This window comes from Charadrius vociferus, unplaced genomic scaffold, assembly GCF_000708025.1.
Source record: "Charadrius vociferus isolate BGI_N301 unplaced genomic scaffold, ASM70802v2 scaffold565, whole genome shotgun sequence".
Classification (NCBI taxonomy): domain Eukaryota; kingdom Metazoa; phylum Chordata; class Aves; order Charadriiformes; family Charadriidae; genus Charadrius; species Charadrius vociferus.
In genome coordinates, this window is record NW_009648358.1 from 233423 (window position 1) to 246312 (window position 12890).

The window sequence follows — 12890 nt, forward strand, 5'->3', positions numbered from 1 at the left end:
GGCACCAGAGCCCCAGCTCACTCCGTGGCTGGGGTGGTGGGGGCACAAACCAGTGCCCAGGCAGGGGCAGGGGGCCCTGGAGCACGAGCAGGCTCTTCCCTCCCTTCTTTCATGGTAGCTGGTGGGAAAGTGGTCATGTCCGTCAGCTGGTCCTGCCAGAAAGCAATAAGAGTTTGTACAAGGCTTGTAGCCATGGTGGTGGGTGGTTAATGCACGTTTGTCTGTATGATGACGCTCTGCCCGTTTAAAAGGTTGTATATAAAAAATGTCAGGGTGCCACGAGCCAGGAGCAGGGCACTGGGGACACCGGGACAGCCCCAGACATCGGGCACCTCCCTGGGGACAGGTCAAGGATAGGCAGGGACATGGCCCCACTGCGGGGAGCTGGAGACCGGCCCCGCTATGGTGTCAGTGGGGCAGGGGCTGATGGCCCCTGGGGGGCTGACATGGTGTCCTGGGCTGTGGGCGGGTGGGGGGAGCCCAGGGGCAGGCAGGGACAGCCAGGGCTGGTGATGCCCTTGGGGCCTGGATGCTCAGGTTTTTCATCCTGCATGTTTCACAAGTAGACAGTTTTTCCATCGCAGCAAACGGTTAAACAGGTACCCTGATATTCTGGGGACATGAAATATGGTGCAGAATTCAGTTACTGCTGCATCATTGCATTTAAAAAAGACTACAACAGCCCAGTCTTTCAACATTTAAGAAAAAATGTAGCTGAAATAAAATCCCAGCTCTTAGATTTCTAAACAAGACCTCTCCGCTGTGAACCTCTTGTAGCTGGACAAATCTTCCATGCCCAGATCTGAAGAAAATATCTCCGGGGATGTATCTGTCTCAGTGGTGCGTTTCTTCAGAAAATGTAATTATTTTCATCATTAGTTACCTTCAGGGGATTCCAACAGAAATGAGCGGCACAAGGATTTTATCCCCAAACCCCTCTCCACAATCCAAAGCCACTTCCTACGTAACCTGCCTTGATAAAAAGCTGATCTTTATTCTCTCTGCAACTTTGGCTTCCCCCTTCGGCACGCTGCGTGGGGATGGTGTGTGGCAGGGCTCGCTATTAGCTGCACGAGCAGAACAGAGTTGAGGTGTGCTGGTATCTAGGGAAGGAACAGGAGGTCTGCGTCTCTTGGGAGGAATAGTGATGACAAAATCATTTGGGTTTTGTTTTTCAAGTCATGAAATATGCTGGAGTCATAAAGTTGCCAAATTTTAGGAGCGTTAGGGAAGAGAAAGGAAAGGAAAGGAAGAAACATGATGCTTTGCCTTGACCACTGGTCTTTTTGTTGTTTTTTTATTACAGCAAATACTTTTAAAAAGCTCAGCCTTGGAGTCCAAGGCCATTCTTTATAGCAGCGACAGTCTGTAGCTCAGAATCAAACTCTTTAAAAAAAAAAAGAACATTTGCTAATTGCTTCCTCTAATAATGTTCATTCCTGTACTAGTCAACTATCTCTCAACTCCCTTCCCCACACATACACAAATTATTCAGGCTATTTTACTGGTCAGCTTTCATCAATGTAATTGCCTTCTTATGGAAATAGTCACACCCTGAAGTGCAGTTTCCAAGTTTAATAGCACACAGAGCATTTAGATTTTCAGTGTTGTCAGGTAATTTCTTCTTGCTCTAAAACCATTCTCATTATAATTAACATTCTTAGTAATACGTACATTGGGGGATTTAGGTAAGGAAAAAATACCAAGGTAATATTATACATAATATATCTAGATTTAATAAATGGAGAATTTGCATTCACCTAAAAGTCCATAGCAGCAGTGAAGACGTGGAAATTGCTTGGATGCATTTATAATTGAATTGTATGAATTCAGACATTCTTGGGATCTCCCAACTGCTGTTATCATGTCTGTGTTTCTTAGAATTAATGTCTGTAACCCCACCACGCTCTGGTGAGAGGGAGAACAGCTTGAACTTCCCTATCACAGGATAGATGGGGCACCAACAGGTGGCTGAGACAGGACTTTGCAGAGCTTAGTTTCTGTTCTGGCAGGATATTTAGCAGGCAGGTGCCTTGCACCATACCACAGGTGTTCCTACAGAGGTTTAGGCTGTTTGTCACTTGAAAGGCTTCTACTAAGGGAACCTGCTCAGGTAAGGGTTTAGATAAAATCTCCTTATTCTCTAAAGATGCCTTGTCAAACCTTGTGTCGTAGTTAAATTCATTTTCTGCTGCCCGGTGAGGCTACCTACATGTCAGAACCAAAGAGCTGGCTGGTTCCAGATCAGCTCTCAGCTGTGCAAGGGCCCACTGCTGCCACTGCTGGATTAGACCCCGGCCCCTGCCCCCCTGAGAACACCCATCTTCTAGTCCTCAAATTCTGCTAATCAATTTTCAGAAACTTTTAGATAGAAATAACAGCTGATACACTGGCAAGAGGAAAACCCAAATATGAACACTGAATCTTGATTAAAAGCAACCCAGCTCCAGCTCTGTCTGTGTTTTTTCAAGAGAATGTCAAAAAAAAAAAAAAAAAAAAAAGGATTCTTCTCTAAAATCTTCTACAGCATATGTTGGAACTCCATGTAAGACCTTGTATGTCCCTCTGGTGCAGCTGTTTCTGACACAACCTGGCAAAAATCAATACCTGGCTACAGCTGCGGTGTCTGTGTTTATAAGGTCTGTGAACCACTGAGCCTCCTTCAGCTCTGCTGGCATCTCATGGGAGGCTCTGAACTCCTCGGAGGCTTTGGTCATCTCTACAAAGCTCTGTGTCATAACCTTAAAATGCCTTCAGCATTTTATGGGGTCCAAGCAGCTTTAGTAATTTCCATTGGTAAGTGAGCTTCATTTAGCATTGTAGTTTAGTTTGGAAACCATTTGCAAGTAATCATGACCTCTTGTTTAGCTGTATCACCTTGTACCGGGCAGGCTGGAGATAGAAATAATTCCATGTACAAGAAGCCAACTTTGTTGTGTAAAATGAAAAAACAACAACAAAACCATCAGCACCACCAGCAGCAAAACAACCGTTGCCCATCATTTTCCCTTGTAGCTATTAAAATTAAGTTGAACAGAATCCATAACTTCTGCATGAACATGCGCACTTTTCAAAACAGAAAGTTCCCGAATTTTGCCAAGTTTCCTTCTGTCTCATGGGAGCTGGCTGCAGTGGCTGAGCGCAGTGATACCACACGCTGCATCCAGCCGTCTTGAAGTGACCTTTGGATACATAAGCAAGCAGTGGGTGTATGTGGAAGGGTGGGGGGGGAAAGCAGGAGGTGCAGGGATGGCTTGGAAGGAGAGGGATGGGGAAATAAGGGAAGGACTGTAGTGCAAACAAAGGAGATGTCCAGGGACAGTTTCAGTCTTAAAGCTGCAGCACGTTGTCTTTATCAGAGCGAGGGTGGGCTTGTGTGCTCTTGCACTGGCAGTGTCTGGGCGCTGAATCTCGCTGTTCCTTACTTGTCCTGCAAGGAATGGTATGGGCCCTGGTTGGTTGTGTTGAAGGAGGTGATTTGTGCATCTGATCAGGAGCCCTTGTATAAAATCAGTGTGCTGAACTTTTTGGAAACAGACATTTTGCAGCAACGAAATTTATTGTGATTGCCCCTTTAAAGCACTGCACAGCTAATAGAAAGTGTTTAGCAATTCAACTTGTTTCAATTAGTCCCCAGGCATCTTACACTGCCTGCTTCATTTCCGTATTTTAGGACTACAAATGCAGGTGGCTGCAGGTGTGAGGGCACTAACAGGCTCTGATTGCCCTGACCACACTCACCTGGGAGTCCCACACCCTCTCACCAGGGGCTCTACTTCAGCTCAGCCCAGGGCAGTTAGTTCTTTCCCAAGATGGGCTACAAGACTGGCTGCCCTTTGTTCTGCTCCTGAGGTGTTTGTGGGGATTTTCCAGGATGCTGTTTGACCTGATATGTACGTTGCCTGATACTCGCTGGATGGCTGATGGGAGCCGTTGCTGTCATCACCCTCCTGTGCACACAGTGAGTTCCCCTCTTTTGTTTGTTGTGATGAACCCAGTCTTTACAAGTATTTCCTGATATGAGCATGAACCCTTCTATTATAGGAGACTATTTCCCAGAGATGTCTAAAGAGACTATGTGCTTGGGAATATATTCTTTGTACAATGCATAAGTTACTATATTTAGTTTGTTCTGGAGAGTATAGCTGCTTGATGGCTCAACTGCTAGAAAACACTGATGTGATATTGACATTTATGATAAATTAATGATGCCCTGGGTTTTAGAATAAAATGATAAAATGTGTTCATATGTAACTTCCAGCAATAATCAATTTCCAGGCTTTTGTGGTTGGGAGTTTTGCCTGTGTTTCTCTTCTGATTCCAGCCTGTACTGGTGGAAACTTTATCAATGGGCAACTTGCTCGAAAGGGCTTATTGGCATCATTTCTCTGTAGAAAGGGTAAATATCTCATCTAGCAAACAAGCTGGCATTATAGTAACCACAAATATGAACCCATATTGGCCATATACTGTGTGACTCCAGGTGGTAAATGTGATCATTGCAGGAGGAGAAGTGGAGGTGTCCCCTAGCAGGTGGTCCGTAAAGGTCAGGGTTTTGCTGGGTGGGACATCATTATGGGGTCTGCACAATCACTGCTGGTTATCTTGAATGTGCAAGATGATGCTATTCATAAAGAACAATGCTAATCTCCTCCTTTCTACTTAATCACTACTGAAGTTCAGATGGGAAACTACCATAATACCCTGGATTTTGGTTGTGAGTAGGTTAAGAGGGCTGGGAGTCCCAATCCTCAAGTCAAGGAGGCAACAGGGACATTTAACCAATCTGTACTGAAATGCGTGGAATTGCTGTTTGCAGGCTCTAAGAAGACTCATGATTAAATTTGTCTCCTTTGTGCTTAACAACCTGAGAAATGATGAAGGAGGCAAGCCAGCTGTGGAGGATGGGTGATTAGATACGTGACTGAGGGGAGAAAAAGCTGGTTGCTAATGGGTGTAAGCAGATGTTAGCAAAACAGGAGCAAGAATGCCAGTCGAAGGCTATAATAACCAGTACTATAGAGGTTTATCATGAACTTACTGGGCTTTGGCTTAGGCTGTCTGAAGTATTTACCTGTAAAACAGGCATAATTTTCCACAGAGCTACAGTGCCAGACAGGATTTTTATGAAGCAAGCAACAGGGCAAAGAAATATATAGCTCACTGAGTCAGAAGAGAGTTGCAGAGCAGTTGCATGGCCATGGTGAATAGAAAAAAGGGAATTACCACTTTAGGCAGCTCTGAGATTGTAGATCCAGATTCAGGGTTTTAGCCTGATCAGGGAGCATCAGGCACTGTAGTGCTTCCTAGAATAATAGGTTTTTCACTGGTAGAGTGCTTCAGGTTAATGAGCGAAGCAGGATGCGATTAGAATTTAATGTGCGAGTTTGTTAGGCACCTAAACGGTGATTCATTAATAGCCGTGAAGGAAGGTGGATATCTTTTGTGTTTTATATGCAGTTAGCTGCTCTCACTCAGGAATGTCCCCTAACACATTTAATGAGCCTGAAGAGGGGAAAATATGCTCCCTGTCTATGGTACTGTTGCCATTCTGGTTGGTGAAACAGCCTTCAGTGTAACACCCATCAAATGGGACTCCATTTAGGCTGCTGCGCTAAAAATAGCTATGTACCGCTTAGGACTGCAGCAGAGGCTGCGGTTACAGCCTAGAAACGTAGACACTGATAGGAGTTACGAATGTTGAATTCTTGGTTAAAGGAGATATATGGGGCACACATTTGAAAGAAGTGGCACTCTGAACAATTAAAACCTGTAGCGATATTTCTAGAGCAAAGGAATAATTTCCCCACGTGGGAACAGCCAGCTTCTAACCTGGCTGTTGCCACACTTTTCAAAGGGGTGAAATTGAATTTCTGCTTAGATCAGGACTCGAGACGTTTCTGCTCCACACACTCCTGCATGGTACTTAGCTAACCAAGCTATTCCCAAATAAGCCACCTCTAAATTAGTGTCAGCACCAGGCTTGTAGCAGGATCTGCTACTCAGTCACCCAGTGTAGATGCACCACACTGCAGATTGAAGGTACGGTAATAAACAATACTGATTCCTTAGGGCCTTTTCCTTTGACTATGATCGGTTGCCTGATTTCATGTAGTAAATATCAAGCCCTTTCTGGGAGCCTCTTGGACCGGCATTCCAAGTCCTTATTCCATCTAATCTGCAGAGCTGAGGAGTATCTTGTGATCCATTGCAATTTTTATTATCGATAACCTTTTCCATGCTCTGGGTAAATGCTGTATGGAATTCCCTGTTCAGAAGCCAGGTAGTGACCTCAAATGCAGGACTAATGTTAAACATTAGAAGTATTGTTTTCATTTTACCTTGTTAAGGCCAGCTCTGCTTAATCTTGGAGAGGACATTGGTACCTGATTTACGATAAACATTTTTGGCAGCTGAGCTAAACATGAATAGATATGAATGTAAGTATGCAAACTTCTTTTAAGAGGCAAAATTTGTAGGAGGTTATATTTTGAGAGCAACCGATATGCATCGGAAAGAAAAGGTGAAGCTTTTAGCAGCAGACTTCTTTCATAAGCTTTACTATGTTCCTAAAAACTCTACCAACTGTATCTATTGGTTTAAAACAAAACAACCCACAAATATTGTTTCAGCCTCCAGGCCTGGTTTGCCATATATTCCTATACCATTATGGCAAAGCTTTTTTTTTTTTAAAAGCAATTTCACCCTGAACAGATTCATTACAATAAGATGTATTCTAACTTTCATTTTTCCCCCCAATATTTGTATCCCTGTTTTTCTCCCTGCTCCTTTCTTGTCACTTTACCACTAAGAAAGGTGCAACAAAAGAGAGAGGAAAGAGAGACGTGAAAAAAATATGCCAATTAAAATGTAGAGCACTGTAAAACGCCTTAGTTTTCTTAAATGGAATTAGGAAAATGACAAGGTATGTTAATATCATAGGTGGGTTTTATGCCAATAAAACCTGGTGTTCTGATCCCCTGCCTTTCTGAGGTGCTCTCCCTTCTTCTGCCCCCCTTGCAGAAGTTCACTCACAGCTTGCTAGAACATGACTATAGAGCTTAGATTGAATTTTATTCCTAATTTTCTGTGCCTTTATGTGTACTTCAACACAGTTATCAATACTGCATTAACATTCTATTTGAAGGCCATATTGATAATTAGTATTGCAGGTGAGATTTTTCTAAAGCATAGGCTCATCTCCTATGTAGCTTGGCATCATAAAATTGTTGCCAAAATACAGATTTTAAAAAGGAAAGCCTGCTAGCTGATGCTACAAGCCGGCTATGTTGACACAAGCCATTTAATGCATTAAAGGCACTACTAATTTTTTGGTGTTTCAGAACGAAAAGCTACTTTCTGCAAGTTTCTAACTGTATTTTTACAAGGCTTAGGAACAGTATCTGATGTCCAACCTCACATGCTAGTGTGTTTGAGTTGAACACAGAGGAGGACCGAACTCTTTTTCTGTGGTTCATCTTGTCCCTGCTCCTTAAATGAAGCCTCTTTCTTAACTTGCTAAAGTTAATGGCAAACTTCCATGTCTTCCCAGCTCCAGTCAGGGCTGTTGCTGTTGACATTTGTTACAGCGAGGGAGGAAGGAGCATTCTTTTGTTCCCAGGAGGAAAACTTAATTCCTTTTTAGAGCAAGAGAAACTAACAGGGAACAGTTAAGCAGCCAGACCAAGGCTGGGCACAGGGAGTGTGTGTGGAGTATGCAGCTGATGAGCCTCCTCCACTAACGCCAGGATAAACTGGAGAACACTTTCTCCTCCTCTCCACACTGCTCTCCAGAAACATTCTTCGGTTTAGTCTTTGTGAGTTTGACATGTATTATGATAATATAATATAAATCCAAATCTGAGGATCAGCTAGGTAAAGGAATTTGTCCCCCTTTCAGCTTGTCTGCCAGGCAGCTGTGGGGCTGAGGCTGCTCCACAGGGGAAGAGGAGCTGGCAGTGAAGGTAAAGCAAAGCAGGTAGGACAGTGTCCTCATGATGGGTCCCAGTCCCACAGTGCTCAGGCAGAGAGAGCAGAGCAGGTCTGGTGATGGTGAGCCGGGGCAGCCCCGAGTCCAGCTTGCCAGATGAGTCCATAGTGAGAAGCTGGCCCAAGGCTGGGAAGCCAAGTAATTGGGTCAGGGTCCCGGTTGGTGAGGGGCAAGGGTGGGTACAGGGCCACCTACAGCATAGCTTAGGCAGGGACCAAGGGCAAGGGCTTGAGCTTAAATACCCTGGAAGGAACAGAGGTCCCCAGCAAGGTTTCTTCCAGCTCTGTTTCCAGCAGTCGGGTCCAAGGCCACATAGCTGCATCGTATCAGAGCTGGCCTTCAGCAATGGCTATCAAGGCCCTGGGAGGGAGAGGAGATGCTGCAGAGCCTAACACCAAGAACAAAAAGTCCGCTAGAAGTTGATAGGACCATCTGATAGCCATGTGGATGAGACTACTGCAGAGAAGACAATTATTTGTGTCTACTTGCTGTAGAAAAAGCTGGGGAGATTCCCTATGCCATTCTTTTTAGCAGTGATTCAGCAAATAATCAGCCTAAAATTTGAAGTAATTACGCAGCAGGTTGAGGTACAAATAAACAAAATGAAAATTAACTGATTGCCAGGGCTGATGCTAATTATCTGAGTGTTCTGGAAGAGCTCAAGGATAGACTGAAGAATGACCTGCTGAATTTGAGAGATGAGTAGATAAAATTCAGTTCAAGTAAATGTAACTCCTGGGTAAAAGTAAACCTGGCCTCACATAATATTCTGAGCTGGACTTCAGGAGAGCAAACTTTATTCTCTTCAGGGATCTGCTTGATGGAGTACAGTGGGATAAAGTCATGGAACAAGAGGGGCCCAGGAAAGCTGGCTAATAGTCAAGGACCACTTCCGCCAAGCTCAGAAGCAATGCATACCAACAAAGAGGAAGTCAGGCAAAAATACCAGGAGGCCTGCATGGATGAACAAGGAGCTCCTGGGCAATCTTAAACAGAAAAAGGAAGCCTACAGAGGGTGGAAGCAAGGACAGGTAGCCTGGGAGGAATAGAGAAACTGCCTGGGCAGCCAGGGATCAGGTTAGGAAAACTAAAGCCCTGATAAAGGTAAATCTGGTCGGGGCAACAAGAAAGCCTTCTATAGGTATTTCAGTGGCTAAAGGAAGACTAGGGAAAATGTGGACCCACTCAGGAAGGAAAGAGGAGACCAGGTCACCTAGGACATGGAGAAGGCTGAGATTCTCAACAACATCTTTGCCTCAGTTTTTGCTGGGAAGGGCTCTAACTACACCTCCCAAGATGCAGAAAGCAAAGGCAGTGACTGGGAGAATGAGGTACTGTCCTCTGTAGGAGGAGAGCAGGTTCAAGACCAGCTGAGGAATGTGAAGGTGCACAAGTCCATGTGACCTGATGAGATTCATCTGGGGATCCTAGGGGAATTGGCAGATGAAGCTGCCAAGCCACTATCCATCATATTTGAGAAGTCAAGGCAGTCTGGTGAAGTTCCCACTGACTGGAAAAAGGGAAACATAACCCACATTTTTAAAAGGGTTAAAAAAAAAAAAGACCTGGGGAATTATAGGCTGGTCAGTCTCACCTCTGCCTGGCAAGATCGTGGAGCAGATCCTCCTGGAAGCTCTGCAAAGGCACAGGAAAAATAAGTAGGTGGTTGGTGGCAGTCAACATGGCTTCACTAAGGGCAAATCATGCCTGATAAATTTGGTGGCCTTCTGCAACGGTTTTACAGCATTGGTAGATAAGGGGAGAGCAACAGATGTCTTCTACCTGGACTTGTGTGAAACATTTGACATTGTTCTGCATGACATCCTTGTCTCTAAATTGGAGAGACATGGATTTGACCAATGGGCCACTTGGTGGATAAGAAACTGTCTGGATGGTTGTATTCAGAGAGTTGTGGTCAATGGCTCCATGTCCAAGTGGCGAGCAGTGACAAGTAGTATTCCTCAGGGGTCAGTACTGGGACCAGTCCTATTTAACACCTTGTTGGCAAGTTTGCTGATGACATGAAGCTGTGTGGAGCAGTCAACACACTGGAGGGAAGGGATGCCATCCAGAAGGACCTGGACAGGCTTGAGAGGTGGGCCTATGCAAACCTCATGAAGTTCAACAGGGCCAAGTGCAAGGTCCTGCATGTGGCCTAGGGCAATCCCATGCACAAATACAGGCTGGATGGAGAATGGATTGAGAGCAGCCCTGAGGAGAAATACTTGGGGGTGTTGGTTGATAAGAAGCTCAACATGAGCCAGCAATGTATGCTTGTATCGCAGAAGGCCAACTGTATCCTAGGCTGCATCAAAAGAAGCATGGCCACCAGGTGTAGGGAGGTGGTTCTGCCCCTCTACTCCACCTGGTAAGACCCCACCTGGAATATTGTGTCCAGCTCTGGAGCCCTCAACATAAGAAGGACATGGACATGTTGGAGCAGGTCCAGACGAGGGCCATGAAGGATGATCAGAGGGCTGGGGCACCTCTCCTGTGAAGACAGGCTGAGAGAGTTGGTGGTGTTCAGCCTGGAGAAGAGAAGGCTCCAGGGAGACTATATAGCAGCTTTCCAATATCTGAAGGGGGCCTATAAGAAAGCTGGAGAGGGAAGGACTTTTTACTAGGGCACGTAGTGGTAGGACGAGAGGGAACGGCTTTAAACTGGGAGAGGGAACAGCTTTTAACTGGAAGAGGGAAGGCTTAGATTAAACATTAGGAAGAAATTTTTCACTGTGAGGGTGGTGAGGCACTGGAACAGGTTGCCCAGAGAGGTTGTTGAGGCCCCATCCCTGGAGGTGTTCAAGGCCAGGCTGGATGTTGCCTTGAGCAACCTGGTCTAGTGGGAGGTGTCCTAGCTCATGGCAGGGGGGTTGGAACTTGATGATCTTCAAGGTCCCTTCTAACCTAAACCATTCTATGATTCTATTACTTCATTATTGTCACTTAAGAGTGAGATTGTAGGTTTATAATAGTTCCATGAAACCAATAGCTTAGCAGTCAGTAGCAATGGAAAAAAGATGAAATATTATTACTTTCTGTGGAAAGAATAGAGATAAAAAAGCTACTGCATAACTCCAAGGTTCACCTCCTCCATGCAGTTCTGGTACTCTTATCTCAAGATTTATTACAGCAGGAGTAAGTCTGAAGGAAGTCAATGCATGTGGGCAAAGGTATGAGATGGTCTGTTCAAGGAACAGTTAAGTAAGCTGAACTTTACATTGGCATTTTTCAAGGATGAATGGATGATATGATGGAGATCTACGAAATCATAAGTGACGTGGGAGGGGTGAATAGAGATTGAATGTTTATTTCTTCTGGCGTGAGAACAGGGGGCTATCGAGTGACACTAGTAGGAGGTAGGCTCAGTGCAAACAGGAGGTGGATTTTCATGTGGAGTAAATGAGGCCTGTTGTACTGCCTGCCAAAGGATGGTTTGGAAAGGAGCCTGGAAAAGTGTTTGGAATAGAGGTTCTTTGAGGTTTACTATCTTGACAAACCACAACAGGCTCAGGGAGTCCCCTGAGGCTGGGGAGAATATTAGGCTGGAAGTGCCCCCCCGCTGCCCCCCCTCCCCCGAGTGATACTTACTCTGCCTCATTTATAGGCACTGTTGGAGGCAGAAAACTGAACCAGGTGGACCAAGGTCTGCTCAGATATGACTCTTCCCTTGTTGTTATGATTTTGCACGGGAGCACACCTTGACTTTTTTACTTTTGAAGACAAAAATCTAAGCCACTTCTTTTAATTCAAAGTGCATCTGTCCTAGGCATGATGCAAGGTTGTCATATACTGCCATGAAAATTCAGTATTGAGTCCTTTGATCTGCCGAATGTTCAGAAAAGCTTTGACGCTGCATGCATGCAAGTTTTCAGAGTACAACTACGATGCTAAAGCACAGCCTTAGACAAAGTCCTCTCTTTTATTGTTCAGGTTCAGTGAGGAAGGTGAGCAGCCTGATTGCTGACCCTCCAGCATCAAGAAACTGTGTCTTTCTCCTGTCCTGCATATTCCCCAAACCATTGGCAATGCTTCTCTGAAGTTAAGATGCTCTCTTGCTCTTTGTGTACGACCTTCTTAAAATGTTTATTCCTTTCTGTCCTTCTGCTTTTGTGTTTTGAGGGAATTTGCCATGAGCGGTTTCCATGGTTACGAGGATACGGCTGCTCTTGGAGTGAGAGATCTGCAGAAAGCAAATACACAACCAGTGCATCCGGGACAGGGTAAATGTGCTTTGTATCCATAATGGCCATTCTATCCCAGGTAAAAGCCAATGTGAAATTGGAAAAATGGATGTTATTCTTAACCCTCTTGTCTCACTGCGAAATGTCGTGCTCTCCTTTACCATTAGATCTGTTCAGATTGCTGAAAGCACTCTGATTTCTGTGGTCTCTTGAGTATTAAAGGGCAGGAAACAGGCTATGCTGCAATATATGCTACTAAACCAAGTTGTGCAATTTTGTTGTGTAAGAAAGAAAAGTGCTTTCTCCCCCTATTCAGGATTGTTCCTCCATTTTATTTGGAGGAAAGAACAAAATGGGAGTGTAAAGCCTGGTGTTTTGGGAGGGGTGCAATGGTTCTAGTCTTGCCTTTACACTGCTGGGTAGCATTGGTAAGTACTTGTGACTCTGACCAGCTCTGCACAGCGTGGTTTGTTGAACCCACGAATAGAGTTGGCCACATCAGGACTACAGGGCGTGTTTTAAACGTTTGTTACTATGTACAAAAATCTTCTTATGAAGAAGCTGTGGTTTTGTGTATGCAGTGGCTGCTGTAAACCTGAAGCAAGCCTTGTTCCTGTGGCTGTCACTGAAGAACTTGTTGCCCCTGCTACAAAATTTGAGGGAGCCTTAGCTACAAAAGCAGAGGGTGAATTATCAGGCCTTTCTGGGAAGGCCAGCAC